Genomic DNA, 20,363 nt, shown 5'->3' with positions numbered 1-20,363 from the left:
CCGGCATGGTGGAACGGGTGAACCGAACTTTGAAAGCTAAATTGACAAAGTACCACCTGGGAGGGATCCCCTGGGTGGATGCATTGCCCGCCGTACTGTGCAGCATCCGGGCTGGGACAAATCGAATAGTGGGGCTGAGCCCGTTTGAGGTGATCACGGGGCGTCCCATGAGACTGAGTGACTCTCCAGGACATGACAGAGTAGGCTTGAGTATACTAACTGATTCTCTGTTACAGTATTGCAAGCTGCTGACAGAGGCCACCCAAGGAGCCCGCGAGCAGGTCCTGGAGGCGTGGGGACCACCACCTGAAGGAGGGCACGACCTCATCCCAGGAGAGTGGGTGTGGATCAGGAAATTTCCCTCACAGGTTCTCCAGCCCAGGTGGGACGGACCCTACCAGATCCTGTTGACAACCGAGTCTGCGGTTCGAGTGGAAGGAAAAGATCGCTGGATCCACGCGTCACACTGCCGACGAGCCTCATCCCCAGTTACAGACTCAGAATTAAATCATTTCTGTTAATAATGATAATTGTTGCTGTAGGACTATGTTCCACAGGGATTAATGATCATCTCTCCCACAAAGGAGAACATGGAATTAATTCCTTTTTAGGCTCTCCTATCTGACAGCTAAGAAAACCAACCAAAGTGCCTGCTGGGTGTGTGCCGCATTACCCAAATATGTACAGGGAGGACTTCCTATGGGGGCCATTCCTTGGCGTCTCGAAGAAGTCATAGGAATGATCATTTGGAGAGATAATATAGGAGATTTTAATATGACAAACTATGGGGGTTGCCATAACACGACTTTAACTTGCACAACATTACAATATCTACAGGAGCGAGGCTTAGAGCCCACGAGTTTCACAGGCTCTTACGCTCCTAAGTATAACAGAAGCCATACACCACCATACCTGACTCTAAATAAGGAACGTGAGGGAAACATATGTTTTCAGCACACTAATGGTCTGCACTTGGTTGGATGGAGTCGTTGCAACCTTACCATCGCTGCAGATATATCCACCTCTACCTTCCAAATTCCAGGATGGGATAGGCACACCCCACAATTCGGTATAAGCTTCTTATTTTCAGAGGCATGAGGAGCGCCAAACGGAACATATTTCATTTGTGGAAAACGAGCCTACCCATGGTTGCCAGCCCAGTGGTCTGGCTCATGTTATTTAGGATATGTGGTTCCTCATATCCGTGTTCAAACCCACAGCCCCTTCGGACCTAACCACAGATCACAAAGAAAATTGGCTGATTGGGAATATTATTTAGGTATAATATTTCCACAAGCCGGCATGAACTTTCTGAGTCGAGAGTTAATTCAAATGGCCTCGACTTTAGAGGAATTAGCAAATTCTACCTCATCTAGTCTGAAGGCTGTTAATGATGAGATGGTAGCCCTCAGAACAGTGGCCATGCAGAACCGACTAGCTTTAGATTATGTACTGGCGGCCCAAGGAGGAACTTGGCAGTAATTGGCACTGAATGCTGCACATATATTCCTGATAATTCTGAGCACATCTCAGATCTGGCCCAACACATTTACAATGAGGGACAGAAATATCAGGACTATTATACTGAAAATTGGGGAAGTGGGTCTTGGGTAAAGTCTGTGTTTGGGACCTGGGGTGGAACCTTTTTACAGTGTTTATTTGTAGGAATAGTTTTGCTTATATGTGTAATTGTAATCATCACGTGCACAAAAACATGTATCACATCTTGCTATAACCGTGGAACGTACAATGTCATGGCAAGACATACCTGTTCACCTAGAAAGAAAAGATCTGCCCTGACATTGTATGTATAAAATAGGCTACACTGACGTATGCCGTATTTTATAAGGGGGGAATGAAGAAAGATGTGAAGACGGGGGTTTGAATTTAATCCTTTCTGTATACGGTTTAGACTTCTAAGTCACAAGCTGGGGTTTATGGCAGGAAAGGGGGTTAACTAATAAGGATTGCAGATGCAAGCTAGGAACCCCCCTGGGTGTAATCTTAAACTGACCATTTGGCCAGGACATCGTAAACTGGCCAAATACCATGACCCCCCTCTTTACCATCAGACCGAGTGACGTCAGAAATGGAGAAGAAGACACTATATAACCCAAAAGTTTGTACCAGTACGGGGAACAATACTTCGGTTTTGTTGTTTCTTGCGGGAAACAAGACTTCGGCTTTATTGTTCCTTGCATGCAATAAACTCATCTGTTTTACTTCATCTCGGGATCAAGAACCTTATTCTTTCTGTTACAACAATAGCGAGGTGGCTGCTCTGCTACGTACGACACCCTGACCCAGAATTAGGTCGTCTGCGAATGATTTATCTCGTACTGAACAGGATTACTATTGCAACAACACATCATCAGTAGGGTAAAACTAACCTACTATTAACTATTAGTGGGTGAACAATTCAACACTTGGTGAATTCTGCTTCACAATGATAGGAAGAGCCGACATCGAAGGATCAAAAAGTGACGTTGCCATTAACGCTTGGCCGCTGCATTCCAGTTATCCTTGTGGTAAGTTTTCTGACACCTCCTGCTTAAAACCCCAACAATCAGAAGGATTGTGAGGCCCCACTTTCACGGTCTGTATTCATACTGAAAATCAAGATCAAGCGAGCTTTTGCCCTTCTGCTCCACGGGAGGTTTCTGTCCTCCCTGAGCTCGCCTTAGGATACCTGCATTGCTGTTTGACAGGTGTACCGCCCCAGTCAAACTCCCCACCTGCTTCTGTTCCTGGAGCGGGTCGCAGCTGGCGGGTGACAGAAACAAGAGCCTGTGTGGGGCTCGCCCTCCCGCCTCACCAGGTAAGTGAGGAAAAGATAAGAGTAGTGGTATTTCACCGGCGGTGCCCCCAGGAGGGGGGGCTCCCATTTATTCTACACCTCTCATGTCTCTTCACACTGCCAGACTAGAGTGAAGCTCAACAGGGTCTGCTTTCCCCACTGATTCCGCCAAGCCCGTTCCCTTGGCTGTGGGTTCGCTAGATAGTAGGTAGGGACAGTGGGAATCTCGTTCATCCATTCATGCACGTCACTAAATAGATGACGAGGTATTTGGCTATTTATAATCACCAGATTAACTGGTTTCTTTTCTGGGTTCAGTGGCCCCTCCACTTAATCATCCAAAATGATGCTTGCAAGACGGCATCTGGGATGACACACCCACCAATGGCTTTGAGTGCTCCCATGCCGGTTGTAATCATTATGAGATCCCCAAGTCAAGGAGGGTTGTCTAGTTCAAGTTCCCACCAGTCATTTTCAGTCCCAGCTAGGGTAGGGCTGTAAAGGGCAGGACCTAGCTAGATGCCAGCAAGGGGGTTATAGCTGTGATTTTAATTCAGCAAAAGGGTTAACATTTTTCGGTTATATACAAAGGTACATAATATAACATTGAAGTACATTTTATAGTTACATTATATACATCTGAGTTAGTTTCCTACACTGGCTATGTCCCTGACCTCTACAAACGATATATTGATGACTGCGTCGGTGCCGCCACATGCTCCAACGATCAGCTTGAGTTCTTCCTGCACCATTTCACCAACTTCCACCCGTCCCTCAAATATACGATTAACATATCTTCCACTACTCTTCCGTTTCTAGACATCCACTTGTCTATCAACTACCCCCGACTGTCCACTTCAGTTTATTACAAACCCACGGATTCACACAGCTACCTCCTGTACAGCTCATTTCACCCCAACCACACTAAAAACTCTCTTCCTTTTTCACAGTTCCTTAGGTTACGACGATTATGCAGCGACGACATCGACTTCGAGAACCAAGCCCTCGAAATGTACTCATTTTTCATCAACAGAGGATACCCCAGCAGTGTGATTGACAGGGCCCTTGCCCGAGCCAAAAACACCCCCCGGACCATCAACCCGATCAGGAACTCCCGCCGTAACAACCGCATTCCTTTGGTGCTTCCTTACCACCCTAACACACTTCCTATCCCCAGGACCATTAACCACAACTTTTCCATCCTACAGGATGATCCCTCCATTGGGGCCTTCTTTTCTGATCGCCCTATCATCTCATATCGCCGACCACCTAATCTGCGTAACCTCCTTGTTCACAGCTCCCTTGACCGCCCTCAACAACCATCCACACCAGGCACTTTCCCTTGCAACAGAGCTCGCTGTATCACCTGCAAATACACAGCCACCACCACACTCATTCAAGGCCCCTCAGGACAATTCCGGATCACCCAGACAGCATCTTGTACCTCCAGCAACCTTATTTACTGTATCTCTTGCAGTAAATGCCCAGCCATCTACATTGGAGAAACAGGAAGGAGACTCGGAGACCGTTTCAGAGAACACGTCAGGGCTGTAAAGATTAAAGATCTCTCCAAGCCCATTGTTTCTCATTTCACCTCTGACGGCCACGACCACTCTAATCTCTCCGTCTGTGTTCTCAAAGACGGTTTTCCGAACTCATACATCAGAAAGACCACCGAAACTAAAATTATTCTGCAGCTAGGATCACACCTTCTCCCTTCCCTTAACGACAGACTACTGTTCTTTTAAATTTTCTCCATTCATTGGAAGTTTCATTTCACACCTCTCTGCACCCATTCTGACTTCACACCTCTTGATTGGCCTCTCTTTCTGTCCCCTGCTCCCACCTCTCACTCCTCCTCCCTCCCAACCTTTGTTCTCCCACTACTTTACCTCTGCCTACTGCCCTGTCTCTCTCACACCTGAAGAAGGCTCCACGGCCGAAACGTTGTGTTCTCTTTCTTCTTTTTTTCAGCATGGAATAAACCTATTACTTGTTCCTTTGCAGCCTACGCATGCTGACGCAGCTACCCACCTGAACTACATCTGAGATATATACAATCATTGTTACGTTCAGTAGCTGTGTTTTTGCCGCCAAAATTGAGAGGATGTCGAGAAAGTAAAGTAGGGCTCTTAGCTGTTACTGTCTACTTTCTCTAATCTCCAGACTCTGAAGGACGTTGTAGTTTCTCTCGTGCCATTTTCCTCTCACTTCAATTGGAAAGCCGTAGAAGGTAACTTTTTCGGCTCTTGTTGTTTCTTTTATCTGGTCTTTCAGGGGCTCATAGTAAACTACTTTCTCCCTTGCTGCCTCCTTTAGTGTGTGTAGGATCTGTTCATATTGTATTGTTACATCGATTACTATTGATTCTTTGTTTTCTGTGAAAATGAGGTTGGGTTTTCTCAGTTCATTTGATCCTTCGAGTCTGAAATGTGGTTCTTTTCTGACTTCCCAATTCTGTTTTTTAGCCTCTTCGGTTAAAATGTTGCAGATCTTGTTGAGTCTTTAATCTAGCACTTTGAACGCTAGGGCATTGTCCAAGTATATGTGAGCATGTTTCGGTTTTCTCTTAGCACTTGTGACAGAGTGTTGGGTATCCCCTTTGACCTCTGTTCAAGCTTTCCCTGGTGGGATATACATTAGCCCGAAGTTGAAGTGCTGCGATATAGTGTCTTTCTTTGAAACCTTTGTGATGCGCAAGCCAGGAGTTACTGTCAGGGTCATCTTTGAAGTTTTTAATTCCTGTTCCTTGAACATATAATTTTGTCCAGTTCTCAAATTCGTCATTACGCCAGTTACATGGAGTCTTGAATTTTGGTTTTTGGTTGGGACTGGGTTCCCATCCCACTGGAAGCAGTATATCCTCTGACTGCACTGTTAAGGTTGTTGGGTTGTTTAGTTCCGGGATTTTGCTAACATCACCTCCAACCTGGATCCAAAGTTTCTGGAGTTTTACTTGTGCTTCTTCCGATTGCATCAGAGTGCTGATGATAGGATCCGATGACATAGCCATACGCGATTCATTGAATTTCTTCACTTTGACATTCAGAGCACTGGGCAGAAATCACATCGCATCAACACCCGCTGCGGGCCTTCGCGATGCTTTGTTTTAAACAGTCTAATTCCACTGGTCTGCACCAGTTCTAAGCCAGCTGCTAGACACCTAGACACTGGTCGAGGCCGCCCGCCACCTGCAGGCAATCCCCCCGTCGCTGCAGATGATGGCTTATCCCCCCTGGCACCCTGGCCTTCCCCCGCGAGCAGGGGAGGAGGAGCTCCAACCAGGGTGCGTGAGAGGGGCTGCCGGCATGTTAGAACAATGTAGGTAAGGGAAATCAGCAAGTCAGATCCATAGCTTCGGGATAAGGATTGGCTCTAATGGCTGGGTCGGTCGGGATGGGGTGTGAAGCGGGGCTGGGCGCGAGTCTCTGCTGGACAAGGCAATATGCACCGCGGCCCTCTCGCACGCACCGGTCGGAGCCGGGTGCTGCGGATCTGCAGTCTGGCCGACGGGTCTTTTAAGAAATGATCAATTCTGGATCATATCAAATGAGTAGGAAAAGTGTATTTAGTGAAGTGTTTAGCAGTGATCCTGTGGCTCTGCCCTCAGTACTACTGTAAGTGATTGATATATTTTATGTCATGTGTGGGTGTTTGTCCCAGGTATTAATCACAGGCAGTGTCAACAGAACAGAGTTGCATACGTCAGAGTACTTCAGAGTTCCATACTGCCTAAACATAAGCAGTTCTTGCATAGTAGATTATATCATAGCACAAAGGTAACAGCGAAACCGCACTACAACATGACTGTTTCGCCTTTTCATTTAGAAAAAAAAAGTCTTCTTTAAAATTCAATGCATTTCTATTCCTTTTACCTTTTCTCAGTTTTGCCTTTTCTAACTTGTAAGGACAATATCTCCACCTTGTGGTCATTGTTAGTAATGTCTTATTTTGAGTGAACATTATTTCAATTCTCTATTTGGTGATTTTATTTTTATTGATTTGAATTATGCATTCAGTAGTGCTAGATTTTTTTAAATTGAAGACCACTACTATACATAATATGAGTTTATTTAAAAAATAAAATGAAAGGATGCATTTTTATGAGGAAACAATGTTGATATTCCTGTGATAATCTTCCTTAGATCATGTATTGCATCATTAGGACACTTTGTGGGCTTGAACTACAAAGATTTTCCTGTTCAATGGTAGAAGATAAATAAAAAAAAGCATTTATTTTAATTAGACTTGTTTTTTAAAACACATGTAATAATTTATTGAATTAACATAAGTGAAATAAAAACATTTTAAAATCATACTTTTAGCATATTTAGTCCCAAATGCACAATGCAATGAAACATTCATAGGTGTGTCTTGAAGGGCACAGTGTTCCATAATCCAGAGTGCTTCAGAGTTCCATACTGCCAAAACATAAGCAGCTCTGGCATTGTAGACCACATAATAGCACAAAGTTAACAGCAATACCACACTACAGCATAACTGTTTTGCTTTTTAATTTAGAAATAAAAGCAGTATTTTTTCAAATTCAATGCATTTCTGTTCCTTTTACCTTAACACAATTTTGCCAGTCTTTACGTCGGAGGACAATATCTCCACCTTGTGGTCATTGTTGGTAATGTCTTACTTTGAGGGCAGGTTTTTATTTCAATTCTCTAATAGGTGATTTTAATGTTATAGATTTGAATTCTGAATTCAGCAGTGCAAGATTTTTTTTTCAAGTTCAATGGAACTATCATAGTAACGTAAGCTTCTTTAAAAAAAATAAAGTGAAATGAAAGGAATACATTTTTATGAGGAAACATACTTATATTCCCATGATAATCTTTCTTAGTTCATGTATTGCATTTAAACACTTTGTGGGCTTGAAAAACAATTTTTCTGTTCTGTGATACAAGATAAATAAAAACAAAAGTATTTATTTTTATTAGTTTTTTATAATCAACACTTAAGATCTGATTTCATTAACATATGTGAAAAAATACATTGCATAATGCAATGAACAAAGTATTGCTTACTCTGAGACAGAGTACTATGCTTCTTGACACATACCTGTGCTTGTTGCAAAAATTACCGTATTTTACTATAGCTTACATTTTGCCTGCAGATCTGCAGTCGGGCGACAGGTGTTTTAAGAAATGACAAATTCTGGATTATGTCAAAGGAGCAGGAGAAGTGTATTCAGTGAAGTGTTTGCAGTGATTCTGTATTGCCCAGGGCAATAATCAGGATAGGATTTTGCTCCAGATTGGCCAGAGATAGTGTTGTGTACAGCAACCCACAGGATCACAAGGGTAGAGCCACAGCACTGTTTCTTTTTAAAAAACCAACATATACAGGTATGAAGCAATCATATTGTAGCAGGGGTGACATTGATTAAGTGCTTGCATTACAGGACTTGTGGAATCTATAGGGTATGATGTCCACTTCAGAGCCCAGTATATCAAACGCCTAGCTGTAAGTCTGGCATGTTGCACCACAGAATCACTTTTAAACCTTACCTCTGGTATACTTAGTTCCTATTGCTCAATTCATGAAGAAAGTATTGCTTACCGGTGTCTGACATAGAGCACTGTGACACCCTTTGAGAATCCTGTGCATGTTTCATGAATTATCACATTTTACTAGAGCTTACATTTTGGCTGCAGACCTGCAGTCTGGCCGACAGGTCTTTTAAGAAATGACAAATTCTGGATCATGTCAAAGGAGCAGGAAAACTGTAATCAGTGAAGTGTTAGCAGTTGTTACGACCCCAAGTATCTAGGGGTAAAGGGGTGTAACATTTAGGATAATGTTTGGATGCAGGTGGGTTCTGGTGAGGGACTTAGGAAGCGTGACAACAAGGGTTGGTGCAGAAAGTGATTATTTAAAAGGTGAATAAGTGACTGGTGCATAATAAGACACAATAACGCACAGGGGTAGGGAACTAGAGTGGTGCCAAAAAAAAAGAAAACAACAAGTAAAATGGAGTTGGCTAAGAAAGTGAGGGAAGCTGACCTAACTACAAAAGAAAACTCGAAACACACGGTCTTCGAACGCCCTAGCTAACCTTCACTGCCTTCCCAAAACCATACAAGACAAAAGGCACTCACCCGTCCTAAACTAATGTTTCTAAAACAAAAATCAACTACATGTGCAGAATGTACCCGACAACCCAAACTAACCCTATACACAAAAGCTCACACAAATACACAGGTGAACTAGGAATACAAATAAGGGAAACGAGAGTAGACAACAGGAACGGGGTACAAAATAACACAGAGGTTGATAACACGTTAGGGCAAGGTAATGGCAAAATAAATGATAAACACAAACCAAAGAAAGTACTAGGAAAACACAAACCAACAAAGGCCGCAGCTATACAAAAAAAATAGCCGAAGCCGAAGCCGAAGCCGAGCGTGACCAAACCAAAGGCACCTTCCTCTTGAAAACCTCCAACTAATATACTGAATTATCTGCTTTCTGACTGGCCGAGAGTTAATTGAAGATGATGTCACACAGAAACAATGATGTAATGATGGACCAATGGGGGAGGGAGAACAATCAAGGTTACATCCCACACACTGGGATGTAACACCCCCACCCATAAAAACAAACAAATAATGTTTGTGAAAGCATAGGGAAAAAGAAACAATAGGCTGAATAATACGCTTATGTGTCATACAATCAGCAATGATATGCCCTTTTCTGTGACAATAAAAACATTCGCGTGTTTCTGACAAACGTGATGCTTTAATTGTAGTCAGATTTTCTCCAGGTGGTATTCTAGTTTTAGGCAGAGTCTTTTGCGGGTGTGCAGATGTAAAAACGGTTTTGTGCATGAGCACAAATTCATCTGCCAAAACAGCTGCTTGCGATAAGGAAGTTACTTTTTGTTCGTTCAAATAGACAGCAACGCGTTGAGGCAAACAGTTCTTAAATTTTTCTAATAACATTAACTCGTGCAATGAGTTAAAGTAGCTCACTTTACTGGCTACACACCATTTATCAAAGAGAATTCCCTTGTCTCTAGTGAATTCAACAAATGTTTGGCCTGACACTTTAAGATGATTTTGAAATCGTTGTCTATTAGCTTCAGGAACTAATTCGTAAGCCCATAATATAGCAGCTTTCACAATATCATTATGCAAACTTTCTTCCAGAGAAAGTGTAGAGCAAACTTCCGGAGCCTTGCCCACTAGTTAACACTGCAAAAGCAGTGACCAGACCTCCTAGTGTTGGTGTTGAGCCATGGTTATATGATGTAATCATTTATTTTATGTTATTTTATTATTTTATTTTTGTGAACTTCCCCAAAATTAGTTCCGTTTTTATGTATATAGTTGGCTTTGCGACATACCTTGGGATTTGTTGTTGGTGGGGCGTCAATTAAGGTGCACCCTGGGCGTCATAGGTGTCACGTTTTTCTGGTGATTTCTCAGACACGTTGTAGATGCCAACCAGGTAAGACGCACGTTACTGTCTCTCTCCAACGAACTTATGTGATTTTATTTTAATCAATTTATTTTCTGTTTTAAATGATTACTAGTGTGGCGTAATATATTGGTAACCATGTGACGAAGACTGTGTCGCATTATTAGGTTGCACGTAATGTTTTATTTGATTAATTAGAAAGTTAGGATGTCTGATCTGGAGGGCCTGTTGCGATATGCTAACGTACCGTAATGGAGCGTAGTGTGGTGCTAGTGACACGTGGTCATGCAGGTTAGCATGCGAGCGTTATTTTTTTAATTTATTTTTATTACATATTCATGCGGTGATATTATATATCTTATTTCTGTGAATATTACAGTTGTGTGCCAAATTAATCACGGTAGTGCATAAAGGTTATGTTTAATGTATTATACGGTGTTTAACCACATGTTATATTTTCCTAAGCAGGAGAGAGACATTTAGTGTGTGTAACGGCCATGTGTTTTATGTTCTATAAGGCATGTTGTCCATTTTGTTATCATTTTTTTCTTTCTTATTTAATATTTTAGGTGTGTCGATTTTATTAACCAAATGTTAACGTACAGTACAACACTGGAAAAGTTGCATTCTAGAATTAGATAACGGGTATTGGCTTATATTGTGGAGAGTACGTATAATGTGATGATAGATAAAACATGGGAAAAGAAAGGGGCCATTTATGCGTGTATTACAATCATTGTAATTGATTTGATATTGATGTGATATATGTGTAGCCATGTGAATGTACATAGATGGTGGGTATTGTGTTAATAATATATTATATAATTACATTTATATATGTAATCTATTATTTTTATATATCATTCTTTATATTGTTAGATCTTATATATCTTATCATTCTAGATATTATTATTATTCTTTTATTTTGTATAATATGATTATAAGGAGAGTCTTGGACGCATTGTGGATGCCAATCGGGAGAGAGAGACATTTAGCGTGTTTTATGCATGTTTTATGTTCTATAAGGAAATAAAATCGCAGACCTCTACCTGGTGTCCCTGGGTGTTCATTTGACACAATGCAGAGAAAGCCGTCCGCTAAAAAGGCGCAACTCAAATTCTACCTGGTGTGCCTGGGCTTATTCCTGCGCCTCTATTTGCAAGCAGGCCAGATGAACTTTCAGGCAAATCTCAATTTTTGACCCACTGGAGACCGGAGAGAACGGTTCAAAGGGGGGTAATGTGGCCTTGACGTCTGCCTCCGTTAAGTCTTTAGCCACCACCTGCACCTCAATGTGTTCTTCCCTAGCCATAGCAGGTTTAGCATCAGCCCCAGGAGAACCAGCGTCCTTGCTTGCTAGTGCAAAGACCTCTAATTCCACCAATTTATCAATCACAGCTCTCTTGATGTTCCTTTTAAGAGCTTGCGTTGATACCTGAATCTGGAAGTGATCAGCAATTTGGAGCAATTCGTCCTTCCTACACCTCTCCAGCTGCTCAAAGGAAGGCTCCTCCACAAATGTTCGCAAATCGAAAGTAGCCATAACTACCTTGTCAAAACACAATCCACAAATCAGAATCCTATACCAGTCCTTATTCCTAAACAAATACCCAATAATGCTAACCAGTCCCAAAATGCACAAAAGTACAAACACCAAAATACTGCAACCAAAAAAGAAATCCTTAACACTTGGATTTGATCTCTCGGACGAGCCCCGAAAAATGTTACGACCCCAAGTGTCTAGGGGTAAAGGGATGTAACATTTAGGATAATTTTTGGATGCAGGTGGGTTCTGGTGAGGGATTTAGGAAGCGTGACAAGGGTTGGTGCCAAAAGTGATTATTTTAAGGTGAATAAGTTACTGGTATGTGATAAGACACAATAACACACAGGGTAAGGGAACTATAGTAGTGCCAAAGAAAAGAAAACAACAAATAAAATGGAACTGGCTAAGAAGGTGAGGGAAAGCTAACCTAACTACTAAAGAAAACCCGAAACATACGGTCTTCGGCGTCTTCAAGCGCCCTAGCTAACCTTCACTGACTTCCCAAAACCATACAAGAAAGCGACACTCACCCATCCTAAACTAGTGTTAATAATACAAAAATCAACTGTGTGCAGAATGTACCTGACTAACTTACTCTATACACAAAAGTTCACACAAATACACAAGTGAACTAAGAATACAATTAAGGGAAAATGAGAGTAGACAACAGGAACAGGGTACAAAAGAACACAGAGGTTGATAACACGTTAGGGCAAGGTAATGGCAAAATAAATGATAAACACAAACAAACAAACGAAAGTACAAGGAAAACACAAACCAACAAAGGCCAAAGCAAAAACCAAAAGCGAAACAAAACCGAAGCCTAGCCAAGCAGAACCGAAGTCAAACGAATGGCCCCTTCGTTCTGAAAACCTCCAACTGATATACTGAATAATCTGCGTTCTGATTAGCTGAGAGTTAATTGACGATGATGTCAGACCGAAACAATGATGTAATGATGGACCAATAGGGTAGGGAGAACAATCAAGGTCAGGAAGTGTGGAAGATAGCAACAAAACACACATGGACCACACACTGGGACGTAACAGCAGTTGTCCTGTGTCTCCGGCTTCAACACAGTGATATATATATATGCTCCTGTGATTTATTGGTACATGCCCAGGGCAATAATCAGGATCAGGATTTAGCTCCAGACGGGCCAGAGATAGTGTTGTGAAGTACAGCAACCCACAGGATCACAAAGGTAGAGTCACTGCACTGCATCTCCTTCAAAAACCAACGTATACTATACAGTTATGTAGCGGCATAGTACTGCTTACAGGTCTCGGAGACGGTGCACTGTCCCTGTTGACAGAAACCTGTTCTTGCTGCAACAAATTATCATATTTTACTAGAGCTTACATTTTGGATCCAGATCTGCAGTCTGGCCGACAGGTCTTTTAAGAAATGACAAATTCTGGATCTTGTCAAATTAGCAGGAAAAGTGTATTTAGTGAAGTGTTTTGCAGTGATCATGTGGCTCTGCCCTCAAAACTATGTGATTGATATATTTTATGTCATGTGTGGGTATTTGTCCCAGGTATTTATCACAGGCAATGTCAACAGAACAGAGTTTCATACTCCAGAGTGCTTCAGAGTTCCATACTGCCTTAACATAAGCAGCTCATTCTTAGTAATAATAATAATAACAATTAATAATTGCTTATACTCATATAGCGCTTTTCTGGACACTCCATTAAAGCACTTTAGAGGTAATGGGGATTCCCCTCCACCACCACCAATGTGCAGCATCCACCTGGATGATGCGACGGCAGCCATAGTGCGCCAGAATGCTCACCAAACATCAGCTATCGGTGGGGAGGAGAGCAGAGTAATGAAGCCAATTCATAAAAAGGGGATTATTAGGAGGCCATGATTGGTAAGGGCCAATGGGAAATTTGGCCAGGTTGCCAGGGTTACACCCCTACTCTTTTCGAGAAACGACCTGGGAGTTTTAATGACCACAGAGAGTCAGGACCTCGGTTTTACGTCTCATCTGAAGGACGGCGCCTGTTTACAGTATAGTGTCCCAGTCACTATACTGGGGCATTAGGACCCACATGGACCGCAGGGTGAACTCCTCCAGCTGGTTCCCACTAACATCTCTTCAAGCAGCAACCTTAGTTTTTCCCAGGAGGTCTCCTGCTTAGCTAATAGCACAAAGGTAACAGTGAAACTGTAGTACAACATAACTGTTTCACTTTTTCATTCAGAAAAAAACAAACAGTATTTTTAAAAATTGAATGCATTTCTATTCCTTTTACCTTTCCTCAGTTTTGCCTTTCCTAACTTGTAAGGACAATATCTACACCTTGTGGTCATTGTTTGTAATGTCTTATTTTGAGGAAATTTTTTATTTCAATTCTCTATTTGGTGATTTTATATTTATTTATTTGAATTGTTCATTAGGCAGTACTAGATTTAGTAAAATATGACAATTTGAGGAAGCAAGCACAGGTTTCTGTCAACGGGGATAGCGCACCGTCTCCGAGACCTGTAAGCGGCACTATGCTCATTGCATGGACCTTTAAGCATTAAATATAGAGGTAAGGTTTTAAAGCAATTCTGTGGTGCAGCATGCCTGACTTACAACCCAGTCTTTGATATGCTGAGCTCTGAAGGCCTTCAGTGCACATCATACCAACATCCCATTAATGCAAGCTCTAATTCAATGTCACTCCTGCTGCAATGTTATTGCTACACACATGTATATGTATACACACCTGTATATGGTTTCTGAAGGAGAAACAGTGCAGTGGGTCTACCCTTGTGATCCTGTGGGTTGCTGTACTTCACAACACTATCTCTGGCCCATCTGGAGCTAAATCCTGATCCTGATTATTGCCCTGGGCATGTACCAATAAATCACAGGAGCATATATATAAATATCACTGTGTTGAAGCTGGAGATACAGGACAACTGCCAACACTTCACTGAATATACTTTTCCTGCTACTTTGACGTGATCTAGAATTTGTCATTTCTTAAAACACCTGTCAGCCAGACTGCAGATCTGCAGGCAAAATGTTAGTTATAGTAAAATATGGTAAAATATGGTAATTTCTGCAACATGCACAGGTATGTGTCAAAAAGCATAGCACTCTGTCTCAGAGGCCTGTAAGCAATACTTTGTTCATTGCATTTTGTAATGTTTTTCACGTATGTTAATGAAATCAGATCTTAAGTGTTGTTTATAAAACAAAACTAATTAAAATAAATGCTTTTGTTTTTATTTATCTTGTATCACAGAACAGAGATTTTATTGTAGCTCAAGCCCACAATGTGTTCTAATGCAATACATGAACTAAGGAAGATTATCATGGGAATGTCAGTATTCGTTTCCTCATAAGAATGTATTCCTTTCATTTCATTTTATTTTTTGAAAGAAACTTACATTACTATGATAGTTCCATTGAACTTGGAAAAAAAACCCTTGCACTGCTGAATGCAGAATTCAAATCTATAACATTAAAATCACCTAATAGAGAATTGAAATAAAAATCTGCACTCGAATTAAGACATTACAAACAATGACCACAAGGTGGGGATATTTAAAAAAAAATCGAGCACTCCTGAATGCACAATTCAAATCAATAAAAATAAAATCACCAAATAGAGAACTGAAATAAAAATTTTCCCTCAAATAAGACATTACTAACAATGACCGCAAGGTGGACATATTGACCTTACAAGTTAGGAAAGGCAAAACTGAGAAAATGTCAAAGGATACAAATGCATTGAAATTTTAAAAAAATACAATATTTTTTTCTAAATGAAAAAGCGAAACAGTTATGCTGTAGTGCGGTTTCGCTGTTACCTTTGTGCTATGATATAATCTACTATGCAAGAGCTGCTTAAGTTTAGGCAGTATGGAACTCTGAAGCACTCTGGAGTGTGGAACTCTGTTCTATTGACATTGCCTGTTATTAATACCTGAGACAAATACCTACACATGACATAAATATATCAATCACATAGTATTGAGGGCAGAGCCACAGAATCACTGCTAAACATTTCACTAAATACACTTTTCTTTCTCATTCGACATGATCCAGAATTGATCATTTCTTAAAAGACCCATTGACCTGACTGCAGATCTGCAGCACCCTATCTGACTGGTGCGTGCGAGAGGGGCCACGGCATGTGGTGCCTTGTCAAACCGAGACTCGTGCCCAGCCCCGCTTCACACCCCAGCCCGTCCGACCAAGCACTTAGAGCCAATCCTTATCCCAGAGGTATGGATCTGACTTCTAACTTCCCTTAACTACATTATTCTAACATGCCAGCAGCCCCTCTCGCGCACCCTGGTCGGAACCTTCCCTCCCCTTCTCACTGGGGAAGGCCGGGGTGCCAGTGGGGTTAAGCCATCATCGGCAGCGGGCGGCCTCGGCCAGTGTTTAGCAGCCGGCTTAGAACTGGTGCTGACCGGGGGAATTAGACTGTTTATTTAAAACAAAGCATCGCAAAGGCCAGCGGCGGGTGTTGACACAATGTGATTTCTGCCCAGTGCTCTGAATGTCAAAGTGAAGAAATTCAATGAAGCACGGCTAAAAGGAGTAACTATGACTCTCTTAACTCCCTTGGGTAAGGAGTGAAGACTTAGTGACCTCTACCTCCATGTCGTCCCGCTGGTAACTCCACTGCTCTGCTTGAGTACGTGGAGGCCAGATGAGGTCTAAATTATCTCACCCCTCCTGTGGCCTCGCCAACCCACTGGGTAGTACCCACTGGCAAAACCTCAAACTGGAGAGTAATGTTAACGATGAACCATACCGGAGGGCATGTCGCCCAGGCAAATAAGGTGCCCTGGAAGGACTTAGGGTTGGGTCCTGTTCCAGTAGAGCAAATCCCCTGTCAAGAATCAAATAAGGAGAGTTAAGACTCATCTCTGTGAGTACACAGACGACATATGACAACTTGGCCCAGGTCATGCCCGATGTGAGTCTACTCATCCATTCCACCAAAATATCTTCGATCAAAATAAACCACGCATTTGTGATCTACAGATCCCAATAGAAAACCATAAAGAGGCTTGACGATACCATCGACCTCCAAAGACTCATACAAGAATACGATCCCTTCCTGATGAACATTTTGGAGGAATTTGAAAATGACACACCTGAGTATAATGACGAGAGCCTAACACCACCTCTGCAAGAGGAAGTCCGGAAGTCTGGAAGCAAATGAGTCACTCGATGAACCAACCTTTCTAAGTGGCCAGACCATAACCATGCACCTGCCAAATGATGATCAAACCTGTCTTATCTGCAAAGAAAAGATTGGAAGGCTGAGGCTGGCACTGCAACACTATACCCTCAAACACAGTGAAATATCTATGGAGTTTCTATGTACCAAATGCAACAAAACAAGCAATAATCTCCACTCCATCCAGTGCCATCTCTCCAAATGCAAAGGGAGAACTGACACTAATGAAGAAAAAGGTGAATGGAATTATAACATCTGTAACATGGACTTCCAATCAAAATCTGGCTTATCGCAACACAAATGACATGCCCATCCAGACATCAGGGACAAAGAAAGAATCCAAGAATTGAATACAAAAACTCCAGCAAGATATGGACAGATGAAGAGCTAATGAAACTGAAAACACTGGAAATCAAATATAAAGGGGCAATAAACATCAATCAGCTAATTCCCTAAGAACGTGGCACAGTTCAGAAAGTCAGACAGCATTCCAATACATCCTTGAAAATGCCAAAAAGACCCATAAACAAATTGCAGTGGTGTTCATTGACATCGCCAAGGCATTTGACTCTGTGGCCCATGACCAAATATTTCAAGTCCTGCAACAAAAAGAACTGGACAACCACATAATTGATCTAATCAAAAACTCTTACCATGACTGCACTACCATGATCAAAACAGAAAGCCAGTCCTCACAAGAAACCTCCATTAAAGCTGGAGTTAAACAAGGTGTCACCCATACTATTCAACATAGCCCTGGATCCTTTGATCAATGCCTTGGAAGAACACGGTTGGGGCTTCAATACGGAGGCTGGAAACATCTCAACATTGGCATTTGCAGATTACCTGGTTCTGCTGGGCAACAGCTGGGAAGGGATGGAAAAAAACATCTGCATCCTCGAAGAATTCTGTGCACAAACAGGACTGATGGTCCAAGCCAAAAAATGCCATGGGTTCCTAATTTCACCTACCAGGAATGACCAGGCTGAAGTATTTAAGCCATTCTATCCCGCTTCTGGCTGCTCAGTATTGAGTCTACTCTTTGAGAGCTCTACCTGGCGTTTATTCTGTACCTCGCATTCTTCTGGATTCTGGACTTCCCTTTTGCCTTTCGACTTTGGACCTCGCCTCTCGTTTCGGATTGTTTGCCACTATTTGTACTTCCTGTATTTCGAACCACCTTTCTCCTTTTCACCACGGACTCGCCTTACGTACCGGATTGTTCCCCTGCCTCGTCACCTACCTACTCCTGCGTCTGCACAGGATCCACATATCCCTTCATTGGGGATTCGTTACAGCAGGATAAATTAATACATTATTACTGGAGTATGTAAGGATAGTATGTAATGTGGGAATTATTATTATTGGTAGTAGTTCAGGTGGGTAGCTGCGTCAGCATGCGTAGGCTGCAAAGGAACAAGTAATAGGTTTATTCCATGCTGAAAAAAAGAAGAAAGAGAACACAACGTTTCGGCCGTGGAGCCTTCTTCAGGTGTGAGAGAGACAGGGCAGTAGGCAAAGGTAAAGTAGCGGGAGAACAAAGGTTGGGAGGGAGGAGGAGTGAGAGGCAGGAGCAGGGGACAGAAAGAGAGGCCAATCAAGAGGTGTGAAGTCAGAATGGGTGCAGAGAGGTGTGAAATGAAACTTCCAATGAATGGAGAAAATTTAAAAGAACAGTAGTCTGTCGTTAAGGGAAGGGAGAAGGTGTGATCCTAGCTGCAGAATAATTTTAGTTTCGGTGGTCTTTCTGTCAATATTATTATTGGTTTTATGTTTGTACTGTCGTGTATTGTACTGATGTCTTTTGCTTGCATGAGCTGACCAAACCAGACTTTATGCAAATAGTTGTTATGGTAATAGAAGTGTTGAACTTGAGAAACTGTAGAGCAACACAGTACAAGCAACAGACTTAGCATAAAATACAAACAAAAGCCAGTTTCAGTCTATTTTTTTTCCTGAGGAATAAAGCCAGCTGTTGGTTATTTGTTATCAATGAGGCTCTTTAAGGCCTTTACCTTTAATAAAGCTCAAATCCCCACAGAAATCTCTCATGTGTCTTGCTGGAGAGCAGGCCCAGTTTTCCTCAGCAATGACTCATGACTGAGATTCATGGGTTCTTCCAGGTGTCCTGTATATCATCTGGCCTATGTGTACCATCTGTGGTATTAAAATACTCCCTCTCAATTTCAGTATTTGTTTTTTTTGTTTGGTTTCTCTGTTGTTCTAAAGGCAGATAAAGGTGTCTCGTGGAATCTAATTTTCAGGTTAGAGGTTAGTTTCAGCAGTTTCACTTCCTGCACAGACTGATGGGTCTGATTCTCATGCTAAGTGGACAGTTAATCAAGTCCACAGAGAAACTTTCAGAGTCAAGATGTTACAGCCTCCCTCTCCTTTGTCTGTGAGGGTCTGGGTGTGTCCTGAGAGAGACCCCTGCTGTTCCCAGACTGGGGTACAGAGAGGCAATTAACTCTCTCTAACAAATCTCATATTTTACCGAGAAGATAAAAACAGTCATTCGCCTGCTCCAAAGTGTGTCGTTCTCCCTAAAAAAACTTCCTGGAGACACGTAATCATATTTCAGGTCTTCTCCCACAGCAATCTCTTTTGGCAAGGAACAGAATTGTAATGAAGTCCTGTTCATTGACCACAAAAGCCTGCCTCACTGGTCTAAAGTTGACTCTTTCATTTATTTGTCTTCCAAAGGTGTCTTTATCTGGATGACAGGTACAGAGATTCTTGTGATTCCTGTGCCACCTATGTCTTTAGGACTGTGCTGTTGTCTTTGTTATGACTTCTCCATGGTAATCACACACAACCTCTCCCATTACAGGATCATTGTTGATTAGGAGACATCTCCAGATTCAAAGTGTTTGAAAAACCAATAAATAAAACTTTTCTCTCCAACTCTGTTTTGTAAGAGTTTTGAGAGCAGTGAGTAAAACTCCTCCCTCTGTATTTACTGTACATCCATATGGGAACCACACAATGAAAGGGCATCAGGCAATAAGAGCACTTGTAAACAAATTGTATTTAAGAGAAATATACAAAAATATTCCTTTTCTAGTGATGTTTGCTAATATAAAAGCCTTTATTTTCCGTGACATGATCTGGTTAACCCCTTTTCACATCTTATATCTTTCTTCTTTCCCCCTTATAAAATATGGCATACTTCAGTGCTGCCTATTTTTTTTACACAAACAATGTCAGGGAAGATCTTTCCTTTTTAGATGCACAGGCATGCATTACCATGGTTACAGCAAGATGTGATTAATGTCTTAGTACAAGTGATGATTACAATCATACACATAAGCAATACTAACCCTACAAATAAATATTGTAACAAAGTTCCACCCCAGGCCCCAAACACAGACTTTAACCAAGACCC

At 41.9% G+C, this 20,363-nt stretch overlaps 1 pseudogene; it reads right to left on the bottom strand.

Annotated features, from left to right (window-relative positions):
- Positions 1-2,224: 2,224 nt before the first annotated feature.
- Positions 2,225-2,963, bottom strand: LOC148810852 (28S ribosomal RNA; annotated as a pseudogene; the record flags this gene model as incomplete).
- Between the last annotated feature and the right edge of the window lie 17,400 nt (positions 2,964-20,363).

Source organism: Atractosteus spatula, assembly GCF_055471065.1.
Source record: "Atractosteus spatula isolate fAtrSpa1 chromosome 17 unlocalized genomic scaffold, fAtrSpa1.hap1 SUPER_17_unloc_3, whole genome shotgun sequence".
Lineage (NCBI taxonomy): Eukaryota > Metazoa > Chordata > Actinopteri > Semionotiformes > Lepisosteidae > Atractosteus > Atractosteus spatula.
This window is presented reverse-complemented; position numbering and strand designations above follow the sequence as displayed.